This window comes from Netta rufina (genome assembly GCF_964035555.1).
Source record: "Netta rufina genome assembly, chromosome: 6".
NCBI lineage: Eukaryota > Metazoa > Chordata > Aves > Anseriformes > Anatidae > Netta > Netta rufina.
Genome location: NC_140129.1, coordinates 28,118,185 through 28,132,478, shown reverse-complemented (window position 1 = coordinate 28,132,478; position 14,294 = coordinate 28,118,185). Strand labels below are relative to the sequence as shown.

Here is a 14,294-nt window from a genome sequence, read left to right as displayed (position 1 = left end):
ATTAATACTTAATCAATTGTTCTTATAGTCATTATTTATTATTCAAATATTACAGACATAAGGGATTCAAGAAGAAAATGTGATATTTATAACTATCAGTAACATCAGCTGAGGCAATTATAAAGTATATTACTCTTACAAAAAATAATTTTTATGGCTTCCACTAATCATCGGTCTCAAATATAGAATGGGGAAAGAAAACGGCATATATGCTCCTGGATTTCCTGCTCACCAGGGAGGTTTTTGCACTGCTGTAGAGAACAGTTGAGACATACAGCAAGGGAAATAAAGACGGTGAGTCTCAAAGTCCATCTCGTCAGTTTATCTGTAGTAGACACCATTTCTTAGGCTTTTTACTTAAACATCTAAAACAGGAAAGACAAAGGGAATGGGCAAAGCTGTTGGTTTTGCCTTGTACTGACAGGCAGTCTGAGAAAGGGCGAGCCTTCAGCTTTTAATGGTATGCTGAGAAATCATTCAGCAGAGAGAAAAGCCCCAGAGACAGCTTAGCCAGCCCCTCTGCCATCACATCTACTCATGGCAATGGAGAAGAGATTAAGCTGTGGGTCAATGCTAAAGAAGGCAAGAACAGCCTACGGGATGGCACAAGTAGGACTGGTTGATGCATGACCTGTGCCCAGCTATGCTCTGCAGGACTCACCAGCAGTTTCATCCCAGAGACTTCATGAGAAGCACAGTGGTTCAACAGCTCTGCAGTGATAAATATAAATTTTGACTGGAAGAGCAATTTGCTCAAGTTTACACTTCGGTCATGCCTGGTCTTGCCCTCAGCTCATTGCCTTCACTTCTACCTGCTTTTTGATGATAAACATTCACTTATATCACCTTTACAAGAGAAGTAGCTATACTCATATTGCAGAGAGTGATGGAGACAAGAAATATCTGATGTTTATAAAGCTCTTAGGAGAGGTAAAAATAGCACTGCACTGTATCATTATCATAATTTACATCATCAGTGTAATGGACAAATGTTTTTTGCCTATTTTTAAACTAACTCTTATTAATTAACCCCGTACAGTACAGCTAATCGCTAGTCATTTGTGGTTTGCCAAAGGCCTGTATCAGAGGCTTAGACACATTTATTCCATTAAAACAGCTTCCTTAATAAAGGCTTTACAAAGTTGAAGGTCACTTTTCATTTCTGTTTGTCTTACAAATGCAGACACTTTTTCTTCCCCCAACAATGCACAACAGACAAGTTGAACTAGCTATGTAAGCTTTTAATGATATTCATAAATTCAGAATTAAACATTATTTTATTCCTTAGTCTATTTGCTTTAATTAGCACCAACCACATTGATCTTGTTTTGGTCAGATAACTAACCCTTCTAAGAGCTTATGAAACAAATTTCTTTGCAACTCTAATAATTACCATAATCCCATTCTAACTGAGCAGTTCTGTCTTCATTAGAAGCAAAATTTATCCTAATTGTCAGAGAAGTCCAAATTAAGAAATAACTATGATTAAAATTAATCAAGACATGGATAAATCACAGGTTGTTTCATTTGTCGACTGTCCCAGAACCTTATGCTGAAGGGTTCAATACATATATTTTAAAATACAGATATTTGCATTCTAGTGGATTCAAGCAATTCTAGCAAAGATCACAGTGGTATCATAGAATTTTTCAACGACAAACAACTGCAGTAGGCAGCCCCTGACCTATTTGCAATTGAAACAAACAAACAGATTCAGTCAATTTTAGTGAGTATGACAAATGGGACACTTTGAAACTTAATGATTTGCCTGAGACAACTTGTGATAGACCAGGAACTCTGATCTTTCTGATTCCAGACTAATTCACAAAATATCTCATGGTGAATTAATTTTATAAAAATAAATAAATAAATAAATGAAACAAATCATTTTTCCCTTCTTCAGCCAAGCTGGAAAACAAACACTTAAGTGAGCAATTAGCAAAGCCTTCACAAAAGCACTCACTGTACTTAGATGAAACATCTCCAAAAATGAATGTGCTTCCTTTGAATTCAAAGGACAAACTGCATAGACATTAAAAGGCAAAATTTGGCCGTTTATTGGAATGACGAAGAAATAACAATGACAAAATTACTTGAGTGGGAAGGCTGAAGGAGTTCTACGCATTTGATGTTACACTTGACTGGAAATAAACCTGGTACTTTCAATAAGCACCTCTCAGATTTTGTTACAGTCAGCACAACACATCCTGCCTGTACCACTATGTATTCTTCCTAAATAAACAGAAAAAAAAAGAAAGCTGAGAGAAAAAGAAAAAAAAAAAAAAGTTGTATCATTTTGAAGCAACTCAACAGTGTTGTAACAAGAACACATACAAAAGTGAAAGGCATCTTTTTCAAGACAGCATTTGCTTTATATTATCACCAATTAATGTTCCTTCAGCATGTTTTCATATTTTAGGAGGTGCAGCTATTTCATGTATAATCAATGAAATAGACTGTTAACACTGATTATTTTGTATAGTAAGCATGCATGTACAATTAAGCTCATGGTGTTACCACAACAGTGTGTAACCTTTGCTCTGGTAAACTGTCGTGTGTCCCCTCCCTCCCCCCCCCAAAAAAAATCAGTACACTTAGGCCAATGGCAATAGCATGCCTTTTTGTCTTACTCTACTGAGCAGTGAATCTGAAACTCCTTGCCAAATTATATCTCAAATATATGAAATGGACTCAAAGGGAGCACAAAAACAAGCACTGGAAGGGAAAGGTAAGATAAATCCACCAACACCACTACATGGACAAAGTTTATCAACTTCAGGGATTTACCAATGGGAAAACAAATGAAGAGATAGCATTAGAAAAGAAAGTACTACAGGAACACATCCCATCTTGTTTATCTCTGAATGTCCGTTTGTGGCAAAATAGTGAGCTATATATCCTATGGAGAAGAGAGAACTACTAGAACCAGAGGACGGAAGGGAAAAGAATGAATAGAAGTATCATTAAGACTCCCAACTTGCATCATGACTTTCTTTTCTCTTAGCATCAAGCAGCACATTCCCTCCTCCTTACGCCACTTCCCAACTTCTTTCTCTTGCTTCAGCTTTAACAAACTGAAGAACTTTAATAAAAAATGCTATGGCATGTTTTCTTTTTTTTTTTGTTTTCTTTTTTTTTTTTTTTTAAGCCATCTACATTTTCTTCCCTAAATTTATTACCGTATGAAAAGTAATGGAATACAAAAAGAACAGGAGTAACATGAACAAAGGATTTTCCTCTTCCACACCACAAGTCATTTCCTCTGTCACTTCTAATAGATATAAACGTATCTAAAGAAAAATATTTTTCTTCTTCCTGAGATTGGCAAAACTTTGATGACAGAACATTTAAAATATATTATTACAATTTCAGGCTCTGTGCTTGAATACCACTGTGAGAGCAACATTTAGAAGATCTGAAGTTGATGCTAAATGCCCACGGGCACATGGCTGGGACAGAACTGTGCGAGGAGGCTGTTCTGGGATTGGTACAAGTAAAAGGAAAAAAAAACTATTTATCTGTGCTTAGATAAAAGGCTTTTTTTTTTTTTCCTTTTTTTTTTTTCTCCTTTTTTTAAGCATTTGATTGCTTTGTTGTTAGAACACCTACATTTTTAATAGAGGTAAATGTGCTGACAGTTTGGCTTGGCATCAGCAGAAAGGATTTTATATAAATAAATTTGAAAATTAAAAAAGGACAAATAAACCATCCTGTACAGACAGCTGTTCCATTTAGAATTCATCATTTTACAAAGCAAAAGCAGAAAAGCCATCTGTGAAAACCAAACACACAAATAAACAGGGACAGGATATTATATCCTCCATGCATACCCACAGTTAGCCTTTAATACACCATGGGGTTGCACATTGCATGAATTTTGACTACATGATTAGCAATGGGGATAAACAATATTTAGGTCTCCCTAGAAATTCAGTTCCACACTTAAGTCAGATTCCAAAAAAACACTTCAGAAGCTCCCTATCAACCTTCTAACGGTCTGCCTTCTCCACAGAGGCCTCATTCAGTGGCAACCCCCTTCTCCAGCATTACTCGGCCCTCCACTCCATAAGAAAAATAAAAGGTAACTATCTCAATCTCTGCCATCTTCCCGCACATACAGGTACATGACAGATAGAGCAAAATGTTCACCCTGCTCAAACTAGTTGTGTAATTACCTGTTACAGAATTTGTTAAACACATTTTAAGGACCAGATCAGCACTGATCTTAGTTACTCTGCAGCACCATCAGTTAAGTGAGATTTTAATTCAGCACCATTTTCTTACTCTACTTGAAAATAAATAAGTAGGCAAGCTCATCTGAAAAAGAACAAGACTAAATTAACACAGTCTGTCTGCAGTTCAGATGAAGGATATGAATGCAGCAGGTAAGTCTGAAGAACCTGTCTGTTTGCTCTGAAAACACAGTATTGCTACATACCAGTGCACCATTCATGGTCCTCAATCAGTGTTTTCTGCAGCTGGTGTTGCATATACAAAGCAAAGTTAATAAAAACAAAAACTTAAAATTAAGTGAGAGCAAAATCATCTCATGACATTATCCAAATAATCTGAACATTAACTTTCATTCACGTTAGAGGCAAAGGACAGAAAACTGCCCCTTTCTTCAGAGGTAGCGTCATCCAGTGTGATTGCCTATTTTACAGAGAATTTGCTTTGTACAAACATATTCTTGTCTTATAATTACCACAGAAGGAAATCATCTGACAGTGCAAAGCTCATATACCAGACCAACAGCAGGGAATTCTTTTACATAGTTTTATTACACTTAATTGCCAGTCAGCTCTTAAGCAGCCAGAGAGAGATGTTCTGTCACCAGCTGCATTATCCAGTTAGTTTAACATTAGAATAGATATGAGAAGAGGTGGGGATGTTCTCCAGAACTGCAGGGGTTTTAATTCTGATACCCAGATTTTGGGTTGGCTCAGTGTGGTTTCCTTTATTGCTGAGTTTTTCTTCATCCTGCCCTTCCATCCTAAAACTTGTGTGGTATTGAGTGGGTTTCCCAGACTCTCACTCCAAAATGAGCTACCTGCAATGGTTTTATGTTAGCATGTTTAATTGATGGTACATTCTTTGGGGAAAGATCTCCCAAGGGATTTTTCACTCTCACAGAACACCATGTATACTTCTGTTTCTAACACTTTTTTTTTTCTTTTTTTTTTTTTTCTTTTTTTTTTCCCCCAGTGCATATCAATCTTTACAAGGGAAAAAGTAATTAAGATACCTTTTTCATTTTTAATCTCCCCACCATATAACATAGTTTGGATTAAGGATTTTTCCTTTTTCCTTTCCATAACATTATTTCCAGTGTTTTGCTTTGTTTTTAGTGAAAAGAAAGCGGGAAAAGTTAAATTTTATAAAGACAATTTGATGAAAAAGAAAGCAATTTCTTACAATACTGTATTTTTTGCTGCACAAAAAGCAATTTGTCAGTGTTTTAGAAAGTATCAAAACAAACATGAGAAAGGGAAAGTTTTTGAAAACCTGTCTTCAATTTCTTTCATTAAAATAGAAACTGAAGGGATCTTCAGTGTGCTTATGTGCTATTTGTAAATATGTGCTCTGGAGCCTACATTTGAAAGAGGCAAGAGACACAAAAGGGACACAGAAAATAATCCGTCACAGGACTGAAGTCATATTTTTAAGGTTATATGAGATCAGAGGATCTGTAACCTGGATTATCAGACCTTCTTAACCAACCCATGAGGACAGCCTCCCTGTAGCATTTCAATGGAATAATTCAAAAAAGAAAAAAAAAAAAAAAATCCAGGCGTTCCACCATCTGAGGATGTGCAGTTCAAACACTCTGCTGACAGAAGTACAAACTCACAAGATTCACATCTACCATATCTACCTGTGATTTACCCAGAATCAGATTTTTTTTCTTATTCAGCGAGCATGATCTGAAAAGGTCTGACTCATTGCTAGAAAACCAAAAAGAAATGTTAAGACGACCTTTTGGAAAGAGAAAAAAAATCCAGACTGTCAAATCAGTGTCATTTCTGCAGAAAAGACACTAAATACTGAAAACAGGAACAGTAGAGAGAACGAGAAGAATGAATGCCAAATTATTAATGTTTTGATTCCTTCTCCAATGCACTGCAGGTATTTATATGGGAGTGAACGCAGTATGAAGTGTTTGCTTTTCCAATCCCAGCCTGGGATTGTAATAAATAAAACTAAAACTCACTGGGCATAATTAGCCAGGATATTTCTCATTTGCATGGCCAACTTAGAAAAAAAAATCATATAAAGTTTGGCTTCAGCTGCAGGGCATACATTAATTCTTAGAAGAGATTAGGGAAATGCAAAAGGAGACTGTACTTTCATCAGATTTATCCTAACCTGCTTCACCTGCAATAGTAATTAATTTCCCAAAGGTCCGTTTTGACAGTACAACACATGAAATAACATTAAGTTCATTACTAAAAGAAGGAAAAAGTTGGAAATTATTATTTCTTACAAGTAAAAACTGATAGTAAAATCTAATGGAATCTACAAAGGAAGTACGTAAAAAGTAGGATTTAAAAGGTCAGATCTGTGTGGCAGGGAAAAAGAATACTTTAAACTAATTTATTTAGAAAATATTACGAGGAATTTTCACAGATAAAACATGTCTAGGGATAAAAGGGTAAGGACTAAGGACACTTTTCTTTCACTTCTTTGTGCTCCATGACTCAGGAGCACAGGGACACAAACCTGTGAATCAACTCAGCGTGTTTCTCCCTAATGAAGTAAACTGTTAATGTCAATCCCATCACAGTGATTATTATGTATACCACATGCTGCTCTCTCTACTTGTATTTCCTAGGAGAATTGGAATATGCAGATGAATCTTGGTTTAATAAGGATGGCAATAACAGTGTGTGTGCCTGCCCACTGATGCTAGCATGATAAAACAATGCCAGAATTTGTAAGGAGATATCTGAGGTCAAGTTTGCATTCCTAACTGCAAATCCTTGGAATCCCCAGAATGTCCTACAAGACAAGCCATCATCAGCCCATCTGTTAAGGTGGTTTCAACATGAATCCTTTTGTTTTGTTTTGTTTTGTTTCTTCCTAGGTCACTTAAGGGAACTGAAGCTCCCAGTGTTGTCCTTGACAAGTACTGTCAGTATTTGCTATAGTGAGGGCATGGTGCCAGCCAAGTAAAAATAGGACAACCCAGTCAAAGCTTCATCAGCACAAAATCAACACTAACTGCAGCAATCAGATTAAAGTACCCTCTCAGTTACAGGCAGGGAGAGCAACGCATGTATTTATGTATTCATGTGGATGTGTGCCTAAAGTAAAGGAGGCTCTGACTACTAGTTTACTTATGAATGACAGGTTCAGCACAGAAATGTGCTGTGGCTTCAGTCCCAAAACTATCACGTCTCAGATACATAAGCACAAATTGTGTATACAACTTATGATGATATAATAATGGGTGTACTGTGCTTCTGCACCTGCCTTAGCCCTACCTTTGTCCAGGTAAACTTTATCACCAAAAAGTCAACAGCTTCAAGCTTTTTCAGCCCTGGCAGGGAGGGCAGAATCATATTGAAGTTCAGGCTCCTTAGCAAAGCTTCTCTGTCAACAAACAACCTAAAGGCCACATCCATTGTGATACAGGTTGAGAAGTTCAAAAGCATGAAGGTAACCAACATGATTGTTAAAGATGCAACTATTCCTCTCTTGAAACCCTGATGGAAGCAACCATTTGTCTAGAACCATTTGGAGGAACAGAGACTAGTTACATGATGTGAGGTCAGGGGAAAATGATGCCAGTTTTCTCCTTACTACAGCTGTTTGGTGCAAGATATCTCAACTGCAATATCTCCAAAGCACTTTTCTTTACAGAGTTTGAAGGAGCTGGTATGAGAAATCATGCCAGATCTTACCTCTTTGTGAACTGGAAACAGAATTTTCTCCTCTGTGACTAACACTGTTAAACAGAGTTTGTCCCATTACACACAAGAAGTGGATGAGATTAATGAACCCATGTCTACAAGCTTTAAGGCAGCCCTTGCTGATGTATTCCAAGGGGTCCATCTGCTGTAAGAGCAGACAGCCTTGCACAGCCCAAAGGGAGCATCTGTGCCATATGATGTAGGGCTGGAAATCCACAGTGTTTCTGGACTGAGGTTTAATGATTTTCTGGCATGTTTTCCTAATATCCATGGCAACTCTTGAGCTGCAGTATCTCTTGAGCCCACATTCCTCCATCTATTAATCGAATAGGATGCCAACTATAGCAAACAACCAACTCAGTGTCAGGACTGAAGCTAGTACTTCTAGTCCCAAAATCCAGCATTCCAGCCAATTGCTGAATGGGAAATCCCAGAGCTTCTCAACAGTGTGGCCAAGTTCTCAGCATCTGCATATTTATTTTCCTACCCATTTCATTTATTTTTAAATGAGAGGCTGCTTGAAATTCTCCCAAGCTATATATCTTATTTATATATATATAAATATATATATATTTTTATATATATATATATCTCTCTTCCATTGTTTGCCCACATACACACAGACTAACACCCCCACTAATCCATTGCTATGCAGAAAGAGAAAACAGTGCAAATTATTACTTAGCAAAATGCAAAGTCAGATTCCCACATATTTTGAAATGAGCACAGATACAACAAAACATATTTCTGCTCTGAAAAACTGAGTACAAAGAGTTGCCCATGATGAAGAGGATGTTTTAAAAAGTAAGAAACTCAGAATTCTCAGTACTAAGACCTATCTCCAGACTTCAGTTCAGATCACCAGTGCCTCTACTCCAGTTTCCTTACTCTGATAGTGTCACAGCAAAGATGCTGATGAGATGACTTTAAGAACATCTCACCAAACTCTCTATCAGCTTCCAGCAATCTGTGGCTTAAGGATTCATGTATGCCTTACTGGCTTTTTCCTTTACATTTGACCTCTACAGCATCTAATGGCATCCAGTTTGATGCTGTGTAAGATGTGAATTTTGAGAAACAGCAAATACTTCATGATTCACCTCCTTCATGCTGCTCCTCAATGCACAATCCTGCTTAGCTCTTGTATCCAGGCTGAAAAGTCCTAGCCTATTTAATTTTTCCTTGTAGACAACAGTTTGTGGCACACAAGAACAGAGGGTCAGTTTTAGAAACAGCCAAAAGGCCTGAATGACAGACTTATAGTCAGAGCTGCACACATCACCTCTGAGTGACCCAGAGAGGACATACTTCTTGGAAAGGGTTGGTCAGGCCAAGGCTGAGATCAGTGAATATATCCAACTGGATTTGCACTTCTTTTAGCAACTGAAAGAGGATGCGAAGTGATCAACACACAGTTATTAGCTTGATATATGAAAGTGTAAATGCTTCCATAAATGTCCAGTGCCTCAGTCCCTGCCTCCTCCCAACACCATATGAATATCTTGCCATCATTTTGACCACATCCGAAAGATGGTCAGACACCTCAAAGCCAAGAAGTGAGACAATGTCATGAAAATAGAAAGACGAGTAGAAAGGAATCAAGCTAGTAGTCATCAAAAGAAACATACGGCCTCAGATGAATCCTCATTCTAGACATTATGGAGTCCACAAAGAAGAACCCACCCCCCCCAGAAAAAAAAAAAAAAAAAAAAAAAAGAGTAGAAAATTCTGTCACTCACAGAACATCACCCTGTAGTTGCAAAAATGAATCATGCATTGTTAGAAGCAAAGAGCGAAACAGGAAAAGGACAAATGGACAGAATTTGTTTCTCTTCCTCCTCCATTTCTTTACACTCTAAACTTAAAATATATACAAGTTAAAAAATATATATATATATTAAAAAACATCATACCTGAGGGCTATCTGCCTGCCTCCCCACCCTGCCACAGAACTTCCTTAGAGCACCAGAGAGATGCATCTACCAAACAAGTTCTCACAGGTGTATGATACAATTCTGAGCTGAATTCCTGACAGGCTCTTCCCACATTTATATGCTTTTTTTTTTTCTGAAGCAATGTTACTGTTGTTGACATTTCAGACCCCCCTAAAGCAAGAACAAGCCACAACTGTTCTAGCTGGAGGAGAAGCCTGAGCAAATGCAGAGAATCACAAAGAGCTGGAAGGGAACTCAGGAGATCACTTAGTCCATGCCTATGCCCCAAGGCAGGATTGTGCATACCCATGTTTCCTGTTTCTCAGAGACTCATGTAACCTGTTCTTAAAGTCTTCCAGTGACTTGACAGTTTCCTCAGGCAGCCTATGTCACAGGTGTTCTCCTGTACATCTTGGCCAGAGAAGATTATTCTTTTCTGAACTGCAGCAGCCTTTTACCACCTGAGGCCCGTTATGCTGCCTTCCCTCAGCAATCTCTTTTCTGGTTGAAGAACCAGCACTTAATCAGTCTTTCTTTGCAGAGAATGTTTTCTAGACCCATTTTATTTGAGTTCTGAATATGTTCATAGAGAACAGAAATTTAAAAGCAAGAGTGCTAATGAACCTGTGATGGCTAAACATCAGGATTAATGGCCAAAGACAGAAAGAATCATTCTGTTCTCACCAGACTTTCTTACCAGTCAGGCTTTTCCCTGGAAGCTTTTAGATTTATTATATCACCTCAGAAGACGCCTTCTTTCCCAAAAACCACTTACAATGCAAAATCCCAGGAGTGAGGGTTGTATGATCCCTCTAGCCACAAACCTAATTTACATCAATCTGAACTGAAAATAAATCCACAAAGAGAGCCTGCATTTATTTGCCAGATGGCTTGTGGTCACAATTGTCAGTGTAGGACTTGTACTTCTGCAAAGTATGCATACATACCCAAAGACACCTCCTTCCCTCCCCAGAAGTCTCTGAATTCAGGGACTTCATGGCACCTTCACTTCCATGTTTCATCTCTGCCTTGTTACTCTCTGCTCTGTACTCGGCTGCTATATTTTTCTGACTCATTAATTCAGCGTAAAGCAAACACACCCTGCTGAGTACCTGGCACTCCTAACCAAGCAGAAATCCTGAAGAGGCAACAACAAAGACAGAGAAAATTAAACAAATCCACTTTCTTTTACATATGGAGCAGACCTCTATGGCTTAGCAGCATATTATCTCATTTTTTCTTTACATGGGGATAAATGCATTGGAAAATGGCTATGACATCTAACACTTCGTAACAAGAGCAATGTAAGCACCACACTTTACAACACCCTCAGAAAACACAGAGCAATCTATGCATTTGGACAACCACAGTAAATATACATACTATGAACAAAAGAAAAACAGTTTACTAGATTAACAGCATAAAGGCAGCAGAGGTAATGCCAAGTCCTACAAGAAAGATTGCTTCCTCCTACAAATTGTATTTTTCCATTCCACAAGGTGTTGGGAACAGTATCGAGGAAGAGCTTTGCCCTGAAGGAGGCAAAGGGAATATGGTATTACTTTCCAGAACTTGTGGAACAGACACAGCTCTGAACAGACTGGGGGTGCCTCTCCTTGCACAGGTTATGTCACCTGAGGATGACATGCAGGTACCATCCAAGGGCATGGCAAATCAGAGATGACTTCAGATGCCACAGTAGGAATAAAAACAATTCTGGCACTGCAACTGAGGGCTGCAAACAGGCAGTTTCTTATTAGGAGATAGCACTTACTAGCCTTGTAAGTGCTAGTGAGTGTCACATCATGACAGTCTGTGTTGACTACTTCAGACTGCACAATGTCTTAATGTCCTCATGAAAGCATGTAAGACTTGAGTTTCCTTTGCATTACCTGCTAATCCCAGCTGTCTCAGATACCTCCTGGACTACCCTTTCAGGCAGGACCAGAGCAGCTACTGGGTGGTCTCATTCACAGAAATGCTGAGGCTGGAAGGCAACTCTGGAGGTCCCTGGCAAGAGTCACCTGCTCAAAGCAGGGTCAGTGATGATAGATTCACTCAGGTCTGCAAAAGCATTTTCACTTGGCACTGTCTCCTCAGACACCAATGAAAAGAAGGCAAAATTCTGTATATACCTATGGACATCCCCATTTTTTTCTGAGTACTGTTTAATACCTCAGCTAGTGTCAAGGCATTTATCTCCCAGAAATAGGTACTGAAGAATAGAAAAAACAAATACAGTGATACAGAAGGCATTCATGCAAAGTTCACCTGAGCACACATATAGTTCAAATGCTAGAGATGAAATGATGAGATATTAAGGCTCAGTCCCTCAGGTAGCTCCATTTAAATTAATGGAGGCTCATCGCTTTATACTGAGAATCTTGGCATGAGCATAATAAGCTTACACAATTCATTGCTCTCTCTCTCAAAAACAAAAACCAAAAAACAAACAAACAAACAAAACACACACACACACACAAAAAAAAAACAAACAACAACAACAACAACAACAAAACATACTGCCAGCATCAACAGTAGTCCCAACTTGTCATCTTTCAAAATAAACCCGTTCATCCTCTTTCTAAGAGCCAAAATAAGTTGCAGAGAGCTGTCTAGCTACTGTTTTCAGAGCCCAGGTCTGAACAAGCTTGGCCTACAATCCTGTAACAAATGAATTGCTTTCTAAATAGAGGCATATTCCTCAAAGAGCTTTCTGTGCTTAGGTAACTAAGACAAATGCCCCATTTACATGTTAATTAAGAAACACAATTCCCACATGTGTTAAAATTACAAAAACGTGCTTTTACAGTGCACATCACAATAAATCTTACAATTAAGAAAGGGGAGATCATATTTCTTGTGGATGATGCTCTTACAGAATTTTAACACTCCTTACATATATAGAATGAGCAGCTGCATATTGCATGCCTGGAGCCAGACCCCAACTTTCCTACAAGCCCAGAGCTGCTGCAATATAGAGCACTACAGTGACTGTAAATGATGTGTCAGACACTTTGTGCAATGAACCAATCTGAATAAGGCTTGAAAACATACTCAAGCATAGACCATGCAGATTAGACAGCAAGGCTGACCTTCAATTTGCCAGAATTCTGAATTCAAATCTCCTGTTCTCCCCAACCTTCCTTCTATAGTTTAACTAATTAGGCCATAATATGGACCTGCAGAACATAAAATGTTCAAAAAATGTTAGGAAGAATGCACTCCAAGAATACTTTCATGGTCAGGCTTTCCTCAGGTTAACCACTGGATTAGGAACAACCCTGTTGGAAAATAACACAAAGGATTTGCCTCTTATCTGTATTTTCTTAATTCATTTTCATTTAATTTCATCCCTCTTTCCAATGGCCTGTTTCTGCTATGATCACTCGACTTCAGTTCTACACCAGCAGTACTTCACCCTGAGAATCTTTCAACAATTTTTGTAACTTCCTGAAATCTATTTTGTAAATTTAACTTCTCTCAGGATGTGAGAAATATGTAGTATGATTTGGACAAAAAAATAAATAAAAATCCTTCTTTCTTCCCTGCAAAATAATTTCAGCAGAATTATTGGAGTTGCCAGACAGGGAGAGCGCACTGAGTGTTTCACTAAATGAGAAAGCTGCAATCCCCACGACTCCAGCAATGCTCATTCCTTTTGGTTACCAGGGGAATTTCAGAATTTCTGTACAATACTTTACTACTCTGAAGGTTTCTATCTTTCCCTTCAGGGCAGGTCCACTGTTACACTGAATCCAGCCATAAGAGAAACACTTTTGACAATTATCGATTGTCTTTCCCCCCCTTTTTAATCTACTTTGTCTTTTTCACGTAGATCATATAGTAGAGACATAAATTTAAGGCTGTCCAGAGAATCATAGTGGAACAGACCACATTCATCTTCACTAGATCATGTATAGCTTTTATTTATGCATGACATATTCAAGCCAATGATTATGTAAAATAAAGTTCCACCTTTCTTATTATGTTTGGATCCTTGCCTTAAATAGTTTATGGTATCATCACAGACATATGCTCGTCATCTTTGGGATGCCAAAGACGAGCATGACACTTGGAGTAGTACCATAGATTTACTTTGCAGCCTGGACTTTGTGACAGTGAAGGCATTGGAGATGTCTCATAGCATCTCTGCCACATACCAGAAGCATTTTCTTCTGTTTCAATATACGAATTGGCATTGAATGGTCCACTTAATCTTAAAGAATCTGTTCTTTCAAGAAAGAAAACACAATGCTTTTTTTAGCTCTTAATTCACTGGAAAGTTTATATTTTTATCCCTTTTGTTAAATATGCTGCTTCTTATCAATTCCATCTACCATTCCAGACACACCAAGTGTGAAATTCATATCTACCTGAATTTGGTCATCATTAAACTTAACAGATTTGATCAACAGAGTCAATATTTTCTCCATACAAGTTAAAA

The 14,294-nt window shown here is 38.0% G+C and overlaps 1 protein-coding gene across 1 annotated transcript in view; it reads right to left on the bottom strand.

Moving 5' to 3' along the window:
• Window positions 1-14,294, bottom strand: part of CNTNAP5 (contactin associated protein family member 5) — a gene marked incomplete at both ends in the record, with an annotated part of 281,013 nt that overhangs the window by 106,255 nt on the left and 160,464 nt on the right. The gene's annotated exons all lie outside the window — the stretch shown is intronic.